At 38.0% G+C, this 19,011-nt stretch overlaps 1 protein-coding gene across 13 annotated transcripts in view; it reads right to left on the reverse strand.

Annotated features, from left to right (window-relative positions):
* Positions 1-18,383, reverse strand: part of PLAGL1 (PLAG1 like zinc finger 1) — a 66,316-nt gene extending 47,933 nt beyond the window's left edge. For all 13 annotated transcript variants that reach the window (XM_033101251.1, XM_033101260.1, XM_033101186.1 and 10 more), the window contains exons 1-2: positions 18,091-18,383; positions 13,226-13,296 (exon numbers count right to left, since the gene is read on the reverse strand). The gene's annotated coding sequence lies outside the window, so the exon portion shown is untranslated. The remainder of the gene's footprint in view (positions 1-13,225; positions 13,297-18,090) is intronic.
* Between the last annotated feature and the right edge of the window lie 628 nt (positions 18,384-19,011).

Raw genomic sequence — 19,011 nt, forward strand, 5'->3', positions numbered from 1 at the left:
GTTTCCTCTACATTATCTTCCTCTCTCTTTCTATTACAGATACTTCTCTTCAATATACGATGCTCTGCTATTTCCCAAACTTGAATAAACAAAATCTTCATCAACTTCACTTCACTTCAGCTACTATCTTCCCAGACTAACTTCCTCAGACTAACTTCTGAAAAGAATTAAGAACTCAGATAATCCCCATTTCCTCGCCTCCTATTCACTTTCCAACGCATTCCCCTAGCTCTTATCTCCACCACTCTATCAAAGGGTCCTTATCAAGGTCATCAAAGCAGTTCTTATTATCCTCACTTAAAAAATAAGTATACTGAAACTCACAGAGATTACTACGTTGAGATAGCAAAGACAGATCTTCCCTTGGAGATAAGCAGGAGCACAGGGCTGCCCCAAAGCGCTTTTCAGGATATTAGTCTAAACACTTCACCTTCCAGGGATCCTACCTCCCTCCTCACTTGTAATAGCTCATTGTTTTTCATCATTTTTTTAAGTGAGAAAAGGGACTTTGCTTGACCTATTAACATTTTCTGTATAGCACTTGATATATATTATTTTATTTAACTGTCACAACCACCCGAGAATAGGAGGCTTTATCCCCTTTTTACAAATAAGAAAATTTTGGCAGAGAAAGAATAAAATCTTTGCCTATATCAGAGAGTTAAGAACTAGTAGAGCCAGCATTTGTACAGGAAGCCTGGATTCTGTACCCCAGGCTACCTGCCCTTCATCGTGGTTAGATCACATAGTTTCTTAGTTGCTCCTATCACATGGTAGCAAGGTAAGAGCATTACTCAAGAGGGTGTGACATAGTCCCAATTCCTGCGCAAGGGCAGAAAACCTAGGATTGATGAAAATTGGCTATGAGCAAACATGTAAGAAACTGATTTATATATCATAATGGGACTTTATGAGGATTACAATTGTTAAGACATGATACTCAACTTTGGTGATCAGGACATTTTCTCTCCCTAGCTCTGTCTACGTAGGAAGCAAAGTTAGAAGCAGCAGGTATGGTACGGACTTGTGTGCTCACCCATCTCCTGTTCTCATTTCATGGGCACACAGAGGTTACACTTGCTTAGTACTGCCATTAAACCCAGACTCTCCTCCTACACTATGTTCCTGGAACCATGGAATTCCTTGTCCAAAGAGCTTCAAGCCTGCTACCAGGGACTGCACAATCCTCTTTCCCAGAGCTGCGTTTTTGAGAGTAGACTGTACCACTGTGTATGCAACCCCAGGCCCAGGAGATGGCCAGGGATGGCTGTTTGTAGGGGTACGAACACAGCTCAAATGTGTGCCCTTCATGGTGCAGAACTGGGCCTGGAACATGAGGCGAAGAAAAGATAGGCCAGCTCTCCCTACTCTGTCCTATTGCAGAGATGCGGAAAATCTCAAGAATTCCAAATTCAAACCTGGTTTTCCAGGTCATATGAAATAAATTTGTCAAGGGAAGGATAGCATATATTTTTACAGTTAGTTTGTTAGCTTAATTTGTAACTCAACTATTCAGATGTATGGTACAAGTCCTTCTTTTTATAGTCCTGCTTGAACTTCTCTACCCTTTTATAGTTAGGCAGGGCCACATGACTACTTATAGGCTGCTAATAAATAGTTAACTACTGGTGCAAGACCACTGAATATTTTCTTTCCCTACCATGGCACCAAGAAGACCAAGTGTAGGCAAGCAAACAACTACAAGATGGTGGTGCATCCACAGGCTTGAGTCTGACCGTGTGGAGCGGAGGGAGTCTCCCACAAATCCACAATAGATGTTCAGGGTGAGCAAAAAATGAAACGTCCTTCAGTGAAGCCACTGAGGTTTTGGGATGGCTTGTTAGCACAGCATAACTTTAGCCCATAATGACTACATAGAATTGGTACCAGAAGTAGGATGCTTCTTTAGCAAAAACCTAAAACATGTGACCTTGGTTTAGTGGTCAGGGAGCAGTGAGGGAACTGATCTTAAGGGCTGGAAAGATGATGATGTATTTTATACACTGGCAAAATATTTGGTAATGCATTTGCTCCGGTGCCTCGGGAGGCAGATCACCTGCCTAATGAACTTGCAGCTCTAGAAGCGATAAGAAAACAAAACATTTGCGATGTACATTGGTTATTACTGGCTGCACTGGACAACGTATTCAAGAGAGAGATGAGCTCTGAAAAGAATTATCCAGTTTTCAAGAAGAAATGAAGGGGAAGGGAGAGATTCCAGACATTTCAGATTTGCAACGTTACAAGAGCTAACTGCTTCTCAACACCCATAGACTCTGGTGAAGGTCATAAGACCAGAAACCTTTTATTAAAAAATTAAATTGCCTCGGGGAAAGAACATATAATGTATCCATTAAATCATTGTATTTGAATAAAATGACTGAGGAAAAGATAAGATTAGAGGTAAAGCTCCCAACAGAAGCCAGCCAGTCCCAAAATAACTTTCTTTATGTCCAGAAAGAGACCTATAGGAGTGAGCACGCAAATCAATGTAGCAGATCTGAGAACGAGGTTTTGAAACAAAAGAAAAAAACAGGGGTGTGTTTACTATTATTAGCACATAGAACTGACTGGAAACAAACAGATAAGAAACCTGGATTTTGTACAGAATTGTGCTGCTAAAGAGAACTAGCCTATCAGCTGGAGTCTTAAAATGACCCTTTGGCTCCCAACCTTGTATATGGAAGAAGCAGGCAGACAGAGTTGCCTAGTTCCCAAGTACAGCAAATTCTCTATTCTCCACTCATAGTAACTAAGGAAGATAAAGGGAAGACCACCCTCCCCGCCCCCAGAAGGCAAAACCAGGCCTATGGAAGCAATGAACAACGACAAGGTAGAATCAGGCCCTAATCAAGAAGTATTTTGCTCCCCCAGGGTGTTCCAATAGCTGTTGTGAGGGATTTCAGAATTGCTACAAGACCAGTGACTCCGAAGTGTCTTCCTTCCATGTTTCCCTTTTCTAGACAGGACAGTTTATGGTATTTAACTAGTCTACCATTATATACTAGGTATGTGTGGTGGCAAGTGAGGTGTGCGTGTGTGTGCAAATAACTTGCATTTTTATTTCACAGGTCTCCTAGAGAAGAAAAGCCTTCTTTAGATTTAATGTAGAAATTACGCACTAACCCAGAAATCCTAGACACTGAGTCGATGCTGTAACTGGATAGAAAGTCAGCTTGTACCCCTTGGGGAGGGAGTTAATATAGTCTGTATTGGGGAAGAAAAGTGAACTGGATATTTAGTGAGCACGAGGGCTGACGTGGTTGCAATTTCCAGTGCTCAGTGATAGGCAGTCTCGATGCACATGAGATAAGGACATTTTCTCACTCCATTACAGTTAGTGGGAGCTACGTGATTTGTGTTAGCTAATGGGCTGTGAGCAGAAACAACAAGTATCCCAAACCAAAGTATTTCATGAACAGCATGAACCCTCTAATACTCCCTTCCTGTGTGCTAGAAAGCACTGTGTCACCGCCATGGGTTTCAGATCATACAGCCGTAAGGTATGAGGTCGCTGAGTGACTGTATAAAACAGAGACACTCCCCCCCAACTCTACCACCACCACCACCCCCACCGCCACCACCACCAACCCACTCTGGATTTGTAGCATGGCCAAAGAGTAACCTCATCATTTCTGTTGTGTTAAACCACACTGAGCTTTGGGAGCTGTTTGTTCTACAGCATAACCTAGCCTCTCCTGATACACAGCTTTCTTAGTGGAGTAGAATTCAAACAAGGTAAGTTAGTTACGTGATCTTAATGGACAGTGGTATCAATTGTTGACAGTCAGAAGAACCAACTTTACCATACTCTACACCACAGTAACGTAGATACAGGGGGACCCGACAGTCTTTTCTGTTCATGAGATCTCGTTCTCCCTTGGGCAGATTAACAATGCCATCAAATCTCTTGTTGACAAAACTTATCCACTTTATACAGCCTTTAATTATGTGAATAGTATTTATAAGCTTTAGCCGTCAAATTCTGTTCTTCCTTTCTGATCTAAAATGAGGCTATGCTTTTTAAAAACAATTTATGCTTACATCAGATTTCTTCTATAATAAGTTGATGTTTTGCTAGTTCTAGAGCACCTCACTACTGCTCATATACTGTCTGAATTTGTGTTTTTACTGCAGCCACCCACTTTTAACAGATTTACGATCTCATTTTCATTTGGAAACATTTTCCATTCACTTCATTTCCCCATTACAAATGGGGAACAGAAGTGACAGTTCAGGAGGAACTGTTATATATCAGTCTCTGCTCTAAAAAGGGAGATCACATGCTGCCTTTACTACAATTAGCTCTGCATTAGCTGTTCCTAAGTCCCCCACATGTAGTCTTGGATCCTACTGACCAGTGAAGTTTGATGTTTCTCATTTTAAAACAACGTATATAGGTAATTCAGGACAAAAGAGCTGGGCAAGAGACAGAAAAGACTACACCACTACCTCCACCTGTCAAAACAATTACAGAAATAGGGACGCTGACTTCTAAACAGCTGAAAGCTTTTAAGAGAAGATTTATGAAGTCAACATGGTCTTCAATACATACGACCTCTGATCAATCCTCTTCTCCAAAATATCCCAACCTCATGGACCAACCAAGTCTCTTCCTCTTCTTTCCTCCTATTATAATCCACGCCAGCATAAAAGGGGGCAAGGTAATTCACTGACTTTAGATAACTACAAAATTCTATGAGTTATCAGCCTACTAGAAAAAAATTAAATGTTCCTTCGTGTTTTGTACACACACAGACACCACCTACTCTAATTAATTGCTAAAAATCTAAGTAACGTGTTTATGCTTTAAATTAGAGTATTTTCTATTATCTCCTCCAATACTGTAGGGGAAAACCTGGGATTAACAAAAGCAGGTAAATCACTACCAAAAACCAAAACCCTAAAGTGTAGCGGAAAAATTTATAATTTACAATATCCAAAGATATGTCTGGGTCTATATTATATTAATAATCCCAGAAAAGTGTCAGAAAAATCAACAATTTTCCTATATACTTGTAGATTTCAAAACCACAGTAAATGATTTTCTAAATCATGTCCTCTGAGAATATGAACATCTTTCCTCAGTTGTTTAAAAGCATTTTGTAGAATGCAGTTTTAAACATCTCTTTGAATGCGACAAGGTATTACCCTTAAAACATGACACTGACTTCACGCTTCACAGAAGTGCAGACAAAATTAATGTAATAGCTCTATTTCACACAAGCTTTCAAAATCTCCAGCAGCAGCTAAACTAAACTAGTTGCATTGTAAATGCTACTAATAGTATTCTTAAAAACAACAACAACAAAAATATGGCAGAGAGTGAGAGTAGCACGAACACAAAAGCAGCTATGTGCAGTCCCAATATTTTACTGCTACATGCATTTCTACAAAACCCACTGTTAGGGACTCAAGTGTGTCTCTCAAAATTCATATGTTGAAGCCCCCAATTTGACTATTTGAAGATAGGACCTTTAGGGAGGTAATTATGCTTCAGTGAGGTTTAGGATGGAGACCTAATCTAATAGGACTGGTGTCTTATAAGGAGATGAAGACACAACAGAGACCACTCTCTCCATACACATACATATGCACAAAAGAAAGACCATGTGAAGACACAGCAAGAAGGCAGCTGTCTGCAAGCCAGGAAGAGAAGCATTATCAAAAACCAAACTTGCTGGCACCTTGATCTTGGATTTCTAGCCTCCAGAATTGTGAGAAAATAAATTTCTGTTACTTAGCCACCCAATCTGTAGAATTCTGTTACAGCAGCCTAAGCAAACTAATACAGATTTGGTACTGTGAAATGGGGCGCTGCTGTAAGAAATGCTGAAAGTGTGGAAGTGGCTTAGAACTGAGAAATGGGTTGAGGCTGAAAGAGTGTTGAGATACATGCTAGAGAAGTCTAGACTGCCCTGAAGAGACTGGTAGAAATATGAACGTTAAAGGTGATTGTGAGAACCCAGGTGGAAATGAAGAACATGCTAGTGGAAAGTGGAGGAAAGAAGATCCTTGTGATAAGCTAGCAAAGAATTTGGCTGAATTGTGCTCTAACGTTTATTGGAAGAACTTACAAGAGAGGACATTGGATATTTAGTTGAAGAGATTTCTAATCAAAGTGTTGAAAGTGTGACCGGGCTTCTCCTTATTACTTATAGTAAAATGTGAGAGGAGAGAGATAAGTTGAAGAAATACTTAAGCAAAAAGAAATCAGAACTTGAGAAAGCATATCCTAGAGAGAACACCAAGGGTGTGGCTGGATAATCACTCCATAATGAGATTACGCTTGGAGTTAATCAGCCAAGTCAGCAGAAGCCAGGAATAGAGATGGGATTATACCAGCAAAGACAATGCCAGTTTGGACCAAAGGGAGCACAGACAGAATGAAATAAAAGAAGGGTTTTAGACTTCTGAGACTGAATAGGACTACACCATAGAGCTATTTGGCTGCAAACATGCTTTATTCTTCAAGAAAAGGAAAGAATGACCCCAAAGACAATTCAGAGATCATCAGTATTCCACTCCCACTAAGGTCCCAAAGGTTAAGGCTGTTTTCTCCTTGGTTTCAAAGGGTGGGGCCCTCCATCCTAGGTTTCAGTGGGCCAGGCAGCCCACCCTCCGTGCCTCAGGGGCAGAGCCACCAAAAAAAGTGAGAATGATGGAGCCACTGGCTAGCACCATGGGGTCAGAGAGCAGATATTCAAACAAGACCTGTTTCAAGGCCTAGTAATACTAAACATTTCCTATGAAAAGCTGACATCACTGACTGCATAAATGGTAATTAACAGTAAAATTAAAACAAATAGAAGAAACTGGAATCTAGACCTTCCACCTCTTTTCCAAAACAGAAAAGATGAGGGATGTTAAACAGCTAACAAAGACAGAGGATGTTTCATTTGGTCTCCCTTCCACCATGGTCCACTCTATTATGAGACCTGCTGAACCACATCTTTCTTTAGATTTTCTTGATTTAGAATTTCATTACTTCAACTGTGATGGTGGCAACATCAAATAATAATGAAACACTGGGTGACTTAAGAGGGACTTTAACAAGATCTGAACATTTGTCTCACTAGGAAGCAGCTGGCGCCATTATTAATAATGAAGGAAATGCAAATGAAAACCATGAGATTTCACTTCACATCTGCCAGAGAGCTTAAAATGAAAAGGAGTAATAATATCAAGTACTGGTGAAAATGTGGTGTTAAAACAGTAACTCTCGCTGCTAGCAGGAGTCATTCACTGTTGGTAGACCTTTCAGCAGAATTTCTTAAAACTAAACATATGGCTACCCTATGGCTTAACAATTCTAGTCTTAAGTATGTTGGTCCCAAGCAAAATACTGCAGATGTCCACCAAAATATTCTGTGTATGACTTCATAGCAACTTTATTTTTAAGAGCCAAAACTAGAACACAACCTACACATCTATTAACAGAATGGAGTTTTAAAAATTGTGGTCTGTTGATATAATGAAATGATAATCAGAAAAAATATATATGAGAAAGAAAGAACAAACTACACATGTATCAACATGGATGAATTTCAAAAAAGGATGCTGAATGAAAGAAGTCAAACACAAAGGAATATATACTGGTCACCCTTAAAGTTCAAGAATACATGAAACTAATCTACAGTGATGGAAATCAGACGAGTATTATCTCTAAGGGAGGTACTGGCTGGGAGGTGCACGAGACAATTTTCTCTTTCTGGATGGATGTAACATTACCTATCTTGAACTAATGGTTACATAGGTCTACATATATATAAACATTCATAAAGCTGTATGTTTAAAATTGGCACACTTGTATGCTTCACCCGGCCCAAGTATTTTATACCTTAATAGAAGGAGAAAAAGTACTTCATAAAAGATAAGCTGACTATTTTTTTTTTACCTTATCAGTTGCCTTAGTAAAGGTTATTAGGCAGATGCAAAATTTTCTACTTAAAAATAAAATAGTGACCAAATTGTGCTTCAGTTTCTAACTGATTCACTGATCCCAAAATAAGCCAAAATTAGACTATTCAAACCTTATCCATTACTATTTTTAAAAAAAAACACTTAGAAGGAAAATCCATAGGAAGCAGGAGTATATCAGTTAGTCCACAGCAAGGAGCCTGGGTCACTGAAACGAAGACTCCAAGCAGCATACTGGCAACGTAAGTAAAGCAAGTTCAGTAGCGTGTTTTACCGTAAATACATCTCTTTAATAATTTTATTTAACTATTTATTTTTAGTACCAAAGCAGTATGGCATAGAAGAAATAGCAAGAGCTTTTGAATCAGACAAACCAGTTTTGCCACTTACTAACTATAAGGTGTTGGGCAAGTTTCTTAATCTCTTTGATACGAGTTTCTTCACAATTTAAAACAGACAATAATACTTACTTTGCAAAATTGTAGCACAATTATAGTAGGTACTTAAGAGTGGTAGCTATTTAGCAATAGCTCTTTGTATGCAAAGTACCATGGTAGGTACTGGAACCCAATCTCTAAGAACCTGACCAACTGGAAATGACATTTAGATACGAAGATTGGTGATGAAAGGTAAAAATTTAACAATGGCTACGGATTACAAATTATAGGGTTCCTATCTCCCTAGTAGGACTGCGGAGCGAGTGTCCTCTGAACAGAGCCTGGAAAATTTTTGGAAAATCCACTTAAAGCAGAGGAAATGGCATGAGTAAAAGCACAGCCGCAAACACAGTGCAGTGACTTCAGATTCTGATGAGTAGTTCAAACCAACTGTGCCATTGAACTAATTCTGAAGAGCAAGACTATAAGGCTAGTAAAGCTGGGACTAGACGAAAGGACCACTGTCAGGCGAAGAAGTCAAGGACCTGTGTTCTCAAGTTCTGGGACATTCCTGAAGAATTCTTTTTTAGGGAACTGACCCCAGTGGTCATTACATATGACAGGAAGGGAAGGAAAAACCTCAATACAGGGACGAATAGCATTGGATGACAGGGGCCTAATCCAAGATGCTGAGGTGCAAGAAACAGACAGAAAAATTAGAGTTCAATTTTATCTACATTGAAAAACTGCAGACATTGAGTTTCCCTGAATGATGCCAGTAGGCCTGTCTTCAACTTTTGAAATGATCCTGACTGACTTATAAGCTCCTTAAGAGCAAAGAAAAATCCCAAGCCAGCAAAACACATTAAACAGGCACATCGAAAGTGCTCAATACATACCGTTGGCAAATGAATCTTGAAAATATTCCAAATATTGAAACCTGTACAATAATACAGTGTTCAAGGTGAAACATGTAGAAAAGCTAAAATTATTTTTCCTTCCTGTTGAGGAGCCATTTTTCACAATATATGCCAAGCTTTGAATTTGCTCAATTCAATATTTAAAAAGACTCATTTGCAAGAGATATCTTGATCTCCATCTCTACCCAAAGACTCAGATATAAATCGCTCTAGAAAGTTGGGAATGTTGCCACCTCAGTTACTAAGCTCTTATGTAATATATATTTTTTTAGGAATCTATCATTCATTATGTCTTTTGCCATGGCAAAAGAACAGCCATTGTATGACTCATGAATATTACATGAAAAAAAAATTAAACAGTAAGTAAAATACAGATCATATGAATATATGTAAGGTTCACCCAAAAATACAACGTTATTTAATAATTTATATAATTATTAAAATAATTAAAATTAAAATAACCTACCATGTTAAGAAATACAGAAAGGAAAAAAACCGGTATTTTCCAAGGAACTAAGCACAATTCTTAGCCCTTTCTATGTACCAGCTCATTTCAACAACCTTCTATGGTTGACACTTATTATCTACATTTTATAGATGAGAATATTGAAGCATAGAGATGTTAAATAATTGTCCAAGATTACACTGTGGAGCAGAAAGGGAGAGAAATAGGAACGGAACCCAGGCAGTCTAGCTCCAGAGTCAGAATTCCAGTTAATAAATGTAAAAAGAATGAAGGAAATGGAAAATCACCGTTAGAATGTCACAATAATTGCTGCAGGCAAGATGATCTGAATGCTCAAATTCGTGGGCATACTTAAAGGGGAAATAAGACATTTGCACACTCTCAAAATATTTATTAATTACCATGGTAGTTTTAACATATATCCACAGATCGTTTTATACATTTCCCTCTCATCCCCTTAAGTATGGACTTGCTTCTAACAAAAGAGAAAACAGAAAGTGAAAAGTAGTAATGTTACAATGGAGAAACCTGGCAGACACCATCTAAACAAGAGGATCAAGGTTAACATGTTGATGTGGATATCATGTGCCCCCAGATATGATGCAACAGAAGGACACAACATCTCTGTGGTATTCTTCTCTCAAAGTCCATGATCTCCGTCCAATTGTAATAAAACATAGGACAAACACAAATTGAGAGACACCGTATAAAATACGTGACCAGACTCTTCAAAAGTGGCCAGGTCATAAAAAACAAGTAAAAACTAAAAAACTGTCACAATTAGAATAGAGTAGGGAGACAGGACAACTAAATGCAATGTGGTATATGGGTTGGATCCAGGAACAGAAAAAGGACATTGGTCGAAAAACTGGGGAAATTTGAATAAAGTCTGTCATTTAATTAATAGTATTGTGCCAATGTTAATTTCTTAATTTTGGTAAATGTACCGTGCTACGTATGATGTTAACATTACAGGAAACTGGGTGAAGGGCATATACGAACACTATACTATCTTTACAACTCTAAAACTTAAATAAATCTAAACTTATTTAATAATAAAAAAATTTTAAAAATTTAATGCTCATTTGTGAAAACAAATCTCAGAGTAAACCAGGAATAGAAGAAAATTTCCTCAATATGGTAAAAGGGCATCTCAAAACAAAACAAAAAAATGCAGTAAACATCATCCTTAATAGTGAAATATTGAGGTCTCTTCCCCTAAGATTAGGAAAAAGCAAGGGTATCCATTTTAACACTTGTGTCAAATATTGTTCCAGTGTTTCTAGCCAGTGCAATAAAGCAAGAAAAAGGAAAAAGGAATAGAGATTAGACAAGCAAATTTAAATTTTTTTTTCAAATGACATAATTGTTTATTTAGAAAATACCTAACAATCCATAAACTGCCAGAACTGAAAAGTGAATTTAGAAAAGTCACAAAATACATGCTTGATATACAAAAATCAACTGTATTTCTACATATTAGCAAGATGGTTGGAAAATAAAATTGAGATGGTACTTACAATACCATCAAAAAAATCAAATGCCTAGAAATAAATTTAATGGTGTGTAAGTCCCCTGTACTGGAAAACACAAAACAATGCTGGAAATAATTGAAGTTATTCAGTGGAGAGATAGATATACCATGTTCATAAATTCAAAGATTCTGTTAAGATATCCATTCTCCTAAATTTGTTCTGCAGTCAATACAATCTCAATCAAAAGTCTGGTAAATTTTTTTTTTTAACAGATAACAAGCTTATTTTAAAATTTAGACAGAAATGCAAAGCACTTTAACATCTAAAACAATCCTTAAGAAGAACATGGGGAATGTTTACACTACTGCATGTCAAGACTTATAAGCTACAGTAATTAAGAAAGTGTGGTACTAATGGAAGAATTGATAAATACTTCAAGTGGAACAAAATGTAATACAGAAGCAGATCAAAATACGTATATGATCATTCATTTTTTAATAAAGGCCCTCCTGCAATTAAATGGGAAAAGATCTTTTCAATAAATGTTTAGAGCAGCTGGATGTCCATATGGAAAATTAATCTTGACACGCCCCCATCTCACACTATATAAAAAAATCAACTGGAGATAAATCAAAGACCCAACTATGAGGACTGAAACGATAAAGCTTCTGGAGGAAACCACAGGCAAAGTCTTTAGGACCTCAAAGGAGGGCAAAAATGAAGATGGGAGAAAATTTTGTTGTTAGGGTGTAAAAAAGCACTAACCCCTCACCACACCTCCCAGAAAAATTCACTGATAAACTGGACTTCATAAAAATAAATCTGCACATCCAAAGGTAACATTAAGAGAATAAATTGGCAAAATTCAGACAAGTAGAAAATATTTGTAAACAGGTACCTGAAAAACCTGAAAAAGTTTTCCTATCCAGAATACATAAGAAACTTAAAAATCACTAATAAAAAGATAACCTGATGAAAAAAAAGTGAGCAAAAGATTTAAACAGGCACTTCACAAAAGACATTGGAATGGCCAATAAAAATATAAAAAGATGTTCAACATTATTAATATTCATGGAAATGCAACCAACTTACCCAAAGACTTCCAATTCAGCTCCTCGGTATATATCCAAGAGATATGATTGTATGTCCACCAATGGTAGTATCAAAAATATTTGTAGCAATTTTATTTATAATGGCCCCAAACTGAAAACAACTCATGTTCATCAACAAGTGAAAGGATAAATGAATTCTGGTATAGCCATATAATACAATACTACAGAAGAGGTGTCACCAAACTTTTTTTGTAAAGGGTCAAGTAGCAAATAGTTTAGGCTTCGTGAGTTATATGGTCTGTTTTAACTGCTCAACTCTGCGGAATGAACATGGCTATGTCTAATAACATTTTAATCAAATATTCTGTAGGCTAGACTTGGCCGGCCGGTCAGTTTGCCATCTCTTGCTATAAAGCAAAAACAAACAAACCAAAAAAACTACTTATACATGCAACATGGATGAATCTCAAAAATATTCTGTGAACAAAAGAAAAACAACATAAAAGGAATAAACTATATGATTCCTTTCATATGAAGTTCAAGAACACTTGAAAATAATCCATGGTAACAGAAGTCAGGAGCGTAGTTGACTGGGGGAGAGGAGAGGCTCTACTGCTAGGAAAAAACAGGAGGGAACTTTTGCAGGGATGAAAATGTTTTATATCTTTACCAGGGTGGTGATCACATAGACATGTATACATATATAAATTTCATCAAGCCATACACTTTATTTTTTATTGTATGTAAATTGTAACTTTTTTGGGAGAAGAAAACAAAAATTAGACAACAATCAGAATACAGATGTGAATTATGTAGAATTCAACATGGAATATATACATTACATTATATATGTAATAATTAAAAGCTAGATTAAAATTAAAAGACATGGATGATAGAATGAGAAAGCATAATAAGTTGAATCAGAGTTCTTAAAGGAATGAATAGAAAAAATTGAGGAAAAACAACACTAAAAGAGATAAAGGATAAAACTTTCAAGAATTGATGAAAAACTAACCTTAGAGACAGGAAACACAATCAATCCAGGATAAATGAAATGTCGACACCTAGACACCCTCCGTCGTAAAACTGTAGAACACAAGAGAAAAGAGATCTTAAAATCAGGCAAAAAGAAAAAAGACAGATTACCAACAAATCACAGTTATTTGAACGAATTGTAACATTGAAAGTAGAAGTCAATGGAATGATACTGCCAAAGGGCTAAGAAAGAACCTATTAATCTGGAATTGTATACCAAACAAAATCATCATTCAAGAATGAAAGCTGGGGCGGCCAGATGGCTCAGTTGGTTAGAGTGGGAGCTCTGAACAAGAGGGTTGCCAGTTCGATTCCCACATGGGCCGGTGAGCTGTGCCCTCCACAAATAGATTGAAGACAATGAGCTGCTGCTCAGCTCCCGGAGGAGCGGCCAGATAGCTCAGTTGCTTAGAGCACGAGCTCTCAACAACAAGGTTGCCGGTTCAATTCCCGCATGGGATGGTGGGCTGCGCCCCCTGCAACTAAAGATTGAAAACGGCGACTGGACTTGGAGCTGAGCTGCGCCCTCCACAACTAGATTGAAGGACGACTTGGAACTGATGGGCCCTGGAGAAACACACTGTTCCCCAATATTCCTCAAAAAAAAAAAAAAAATGAAAGCAAAATAAAGACATTTTCAGATAAAGTTTGCTTCAACAGTTCTACAATAAACCAGCTTCTAAAATATATACTTGAGGAAGAAAAAAAGAAAAATCTGAGATACAAAAAGGAATGACAAAGGATCCATAAAAAATAGTAATGTTAAAGGAGAAAAAAAATTTACAGGAGAAAAAAAATCAAGACAGAACTGAAACTCTGGATGACAATAACATGTAAACCAGGAGGTTAACTGGCGTCAAAGCAAACTAAGTTTCTTGAATTATTTGGAAGAAGAACTGAATTAATAAACTTCAGATTAAGTTAATTCATTACAATTTTAAAGGAAACTATCAAAAGAAAGAAATCAAACATATAATTTTCATTCTAGTTGAGAGGGAGGAAATGGAATAAGAAAAAAATCCAAAGATGGCAAAGGAAGGAAAAAAAAAAAAGACAGGATAAAAACAACCATAAATCAGATACTAAATTTAATCCTAAATATATCAGTAATTATATTAGACTTAATTGGGCTGAGAGCTCCAGTTAAAGGACAAAGATTGTCAGAGTAGATTAGAAAATCAGCTTTTACCTATTTGAAAGAGATATTCTAAGCCAGTGCTAACTAAGAGAAAGGTGTGACTATTGCATTATAAAACAAAATGGATTTTAAAAGTAAAAGGCACTTGGGGGAGGCGGAATAGAACATCACTATAGAACGATAAAAGGTCCAATTCACAGGGAAAATAGAGCCATTCCAAACTTGCATACACTTTCAACTTTTATAAAGCAAAGTTGACAGAATTACAAGAAGAAATTGAGAAAATGTATTATTTCATTGTGGTATTTTTATTTCACCTATTCAGTACGTGATCAAAGAAACCAAAAAATTAGTAAGGTTAAAAAAGATCTGAGTGCCACAATTCTTATGCTTGATCTCAGACATATGTATATATTTGAGTATATACGTATGCGTATATACATGCATATAAGTGTATACATGTACATATACGTGTGTATATGTATATGTGTTTGTATACACACACACACACACACACCTATGTTGCCCCAAAAGTCTGTGAGTATGTATTCTCAATCATTCAAGGAGCAGTTGAAAAAGTAACCATGAGGCCACAACGCAATTCTCAAATTTCAAAGAATCTGTAGTATAGAGCCCTCATTTGCTGACTACAATGCAAGTTAGAAATCAGTAACAAAAGGATAACTCACAAAACCATCCACATTTGGAACTAGAAAATTCTTCTAAAAATGTCACAGGGAAAGAAAATGTATCAGAATGAAAAAAAATTTTAATTCTTAGAACTAAAAAATATGCTACATATAAAGCAACAGTAAATAAAAAATCTGGAAAATTTGCTTAGGCAAATCAATGACCAGAGTTAAGAGTCCAGAAATGAGCCCAAGCATATCTGGGAATATATTTATGACAGAGGTGACACTGCAAATCCTTGGTGCTGGGACAATTACTGCTCCACACAGGAAAAATAAAACAAATTAATCTTAACCTCACAACATAACTAAAATATAAATTTATATAAACATTTATATATATATAAAATTTATATACACACACACACACACACATATATATGTCGGGTAAATTAAAGAACTAAATATGCAAAAAATACAAATTTCAAAACTTTTAGGAAAAAAAAAATCACAAAATATATTACCTTAATAGTAGAGAAGAATATCTCAGGACACAAAAGCACAAAAAAAGATTGTCTGCAGTTTACATACCCAACAAAGGATTTGTATCTTGAACAATGTTTTCTAACAGAAATTTCTGCAATGATGGAAATGTTCTGTTATACCATATAGTATAATACAAAATAATAAAATAAAATAACCACTGGTCACATATGAGCACTTGAAACGTGGCCTAGACTAACTGAGGAATTGAAATTGTTGAAGTAAATATAACAGCACGTTAGCATTTTTAAATCCCTGATGGTGGTCTGTTATGTTTTTATATGCTTTTCAGTATTTAATTTTTCATAAAAGTTTTATTTTAGCTTAAATCACTATCTAAAATACCATGTTTTGTAAAAAATACACAAAAGTTTCATTTTAGAAAACAAACACACCCTAAATGTTCACATTATTATCTATGAATGATTTTAATTTTATTCTAAATATTTTTTTAAATTATATATTGTTTAGGATATAAAAACATACGAAGAATTTAATGAACACTGATGTAGCGACCATAGAATTTATGAAATAAAATATTCCTGATATTGTTTAAATTCCCTAGGTACCTTTCCCTGATCACGACTTTTCTTTTTTTTTTAAAGAACAGCTGGAAAATATGAATAATAGACTAGAGCCTTGGCTTCAGGTTTCTTCATTTTGAGATGCCCATATTTTTAATATATTTTGGGGGAAATTTAATATACAGACATATGTAGCATTTAACAAAGAGTTATAAAGCAAACACCCATGTAACCATTGCTCAGGTCAGGAGATAAAGCATTTCCAGCATCCCAAAAGCCCTCCGTGTGTCCTTTCTCATTCACAGCCCCCTTTTACTCCCCCAGGAGATGACCACTAACTTGACTTTTATGGTTTTAATTTCTTTACAGTTTTTCGTTACTACTTTTAATGCCTATGTATGCATCCTTAGCAACAGCTTTATTTCACCAGATTCTGAATATCACATAGATGATATCATACAGTATTCTTCAGCAACTTGCTTTTTTTTTTGGCTCGACATTGAGATGCATTTGTGTTAAAACACAAAACTACTTCATTCACCACTGTACAGGGTGCGTTTCATTTTATGACTAGAGTATAATTTACCTTTCTCCTATCAGATGCACATGAAAGTTGTTTCCAGCTTTGGGGTATTACAAATAAGCACATTAAACCTTCTTGTACACGTCTGCTTGTGTATATGTATGAAAATTTATCTAGGGCAGTGGCTTTCAAACTTTTTTGACCATGACTCATACTAAGGAATGACGTTTTACATCATGACACACATCTGTGTGTGTATAAAACTGAGAGAAAAAAAGTTTCATGAAGCAAATACCCTATGACCTGAGACACATTCTGATATTTTCTATTCTGTTAGTTCGTGGTTTACAAATCCTGATCATTATCCACTTAACTGATTTCACAACCCACTAAAATGGGGCTCAAACTTTGAAAAACATCGCTCTAGAGGATAAATACCTGAGTGTAACTGCTAGAACGTGTAACAGGGACATCGCACGTTGTCAACTTGTCTAGATCCTTAACTTTTAAACAAATATTCTTATCTAAATTTACCACTCTATAATTTTAGAGCTAAAACTGTGAAACATCAAACCGTTTTATCTTTTTCTTCGGTTGTTAAACAGTATTAATCACTTACCATGTGCTAAGGATCCACTGGGCTGCGAACGAGACTGATGGGTTAATACACTGGGGGGTGGGGAGGACATTAGGGACCAGGACCTCAGCGAGGCCCCAGAAAGCTCACAGGAGGGGCCGCGGATCCTGCCTGGGGAGGGAGGGGTTAGGGAAGGATTCCTGGAAGAAGGAGGACCTAAGCTGAGTGTTTCTATTTTTAATGTTTATTGGTTTCCTAAAACATAAAAGTAACACATTTGGGGAGGGGGGTAGTCAAAATTACAGGAGTATTTTTATTAAGAAGTAAAACTCCCCACCATCGTCCTTAAAGTTTGATGCTGAGACTAAATAACCAAAGTTGCACTATCAGTTATCCTAATCTAAGAAATTTTTAGGAGCCCACATTTTAAAACAGTTTTCAGAGTCTATCTGATAGGATCCATATAGTATGAAAGCATAAAACGAATCACATTTTCCATAACGAATCTAATGCAAACATTTCGTGTTTAGTCACGTTATTACTTTTAACAGACTTTTTTCTTGGCCTTTTGGCAAGGTTGGAGTGCCAGGTTTCAAAAATCGAGTCTATTTACTGCACACCCAATATACGCGAATGTTTCCAAAAGTGGCATTAAAAACGGCCAGTCGAAAGCATTTTTTGTTCAAGTCGACTTGGCTTGCCCAGTGACAATTTGTCGGAGTTTCACACTTCGTCCCGAGGAGCCCGGACCCCGTCACGTACTCGGCGCGTCGGCACCGGCACACCCTCCCCAGCGCGGCACGGAGCCCAGGACGGTCCTCGCTCCGCGGCAATGCCGCCGCCCTGCCGCCCCCAGGCCCACAGCGGGCCCCACGGCCACGGAGCCTGGCCACGGGCACCCAACCACCTACCCTGCGGGGTCAAGAGCCCCCCGGAACTCAGGCGAGGCAACTCGGGCGCGCCGCCTCCGCGGCCATGACGGCGACCCGGGGAAGCGCCCCGCGCGCCAAGGCCCGCGGTCCGCCGGGCTGGGAGGAGAGCCGCCCCGTCCGTTCGTCCGTCCGTCCGCCAGAAGAGTGAGGCCAGAATACGCCCCAGACGTGTCTAAATCAAGGCTCGGGGCGGTACCGACGAGCTGAATGACAAATGGCAGATGCCGTGGGCTTTGCCGCCCTCGGCAGCCGCGAGGATGGCTGCGCCGAGGAGGCCGCGCACAGGCGGAGCCCGGGAGCCGGAACGGCGCGTCCGCGAGGAGGGCGCTGGGGCCCCTGGCGGGGGCGTCACGTGGCAGGAGGAGGCCCCGCTGGGGAGCCAGGGGGTCGGCGGCCTGGGCGGAGGAAGAGGACAGGCGCCCAGACGCCTGGCCGATTGAGTCATCCGCGTGGGCAAAGCCAAGGTCGCCCAGGTGCAGAGCTGGCGCAGGTAGACCCGAACCAGCCCGAAGCCCCGTATGGTATCGAAGACTGTTCTCTCAAGTCACCACCAGGATGAACCGCCCTCAGCCAAATCATAAATGAGAAACACGACAGATGCTAGGAGAACACTGCAACAGGCCAAACTTACTTACCTCTTATTCGTGCAGTGTTGAAATAATGGCAGCCTAGATGTGACCACTAATTGTGAGCCAGGCACCGTTCTAAGCACTTCACAGGTAAATAAATGTACTCCTCACGACAACCTTGTGAGAAATACTTATTTTTCCCATCTTGCAGATGAAGGCACAGAAAGACTAGATGGAAATAATTTTACAGTTATGGAATCATACCATGTATGCCTTAAGTACTTTAAAATTTTTCAATGTTTTGAATTAAAGAAAAAGAAACTGAAGCAAA

The sequence above is a fragment of the Rhinolophus ferrumequinum genome, chromosome 3 (assembly GCF_004115265.2).
Source record: "Rhinolophus ferrumequinum isolate MPI-CBG mRhiFer1 chromosome 3, mRhiFer1_v1.p, whole genome shotgun sequence".
In the NCBI taxonomy this organism is placed as follows: Eukaryota; Metazoa; Chordata; class Mammalia; order Chiroptera; family Rhinolophidae; genus Rhinolophus; species Rhinolophus ferrumequinum.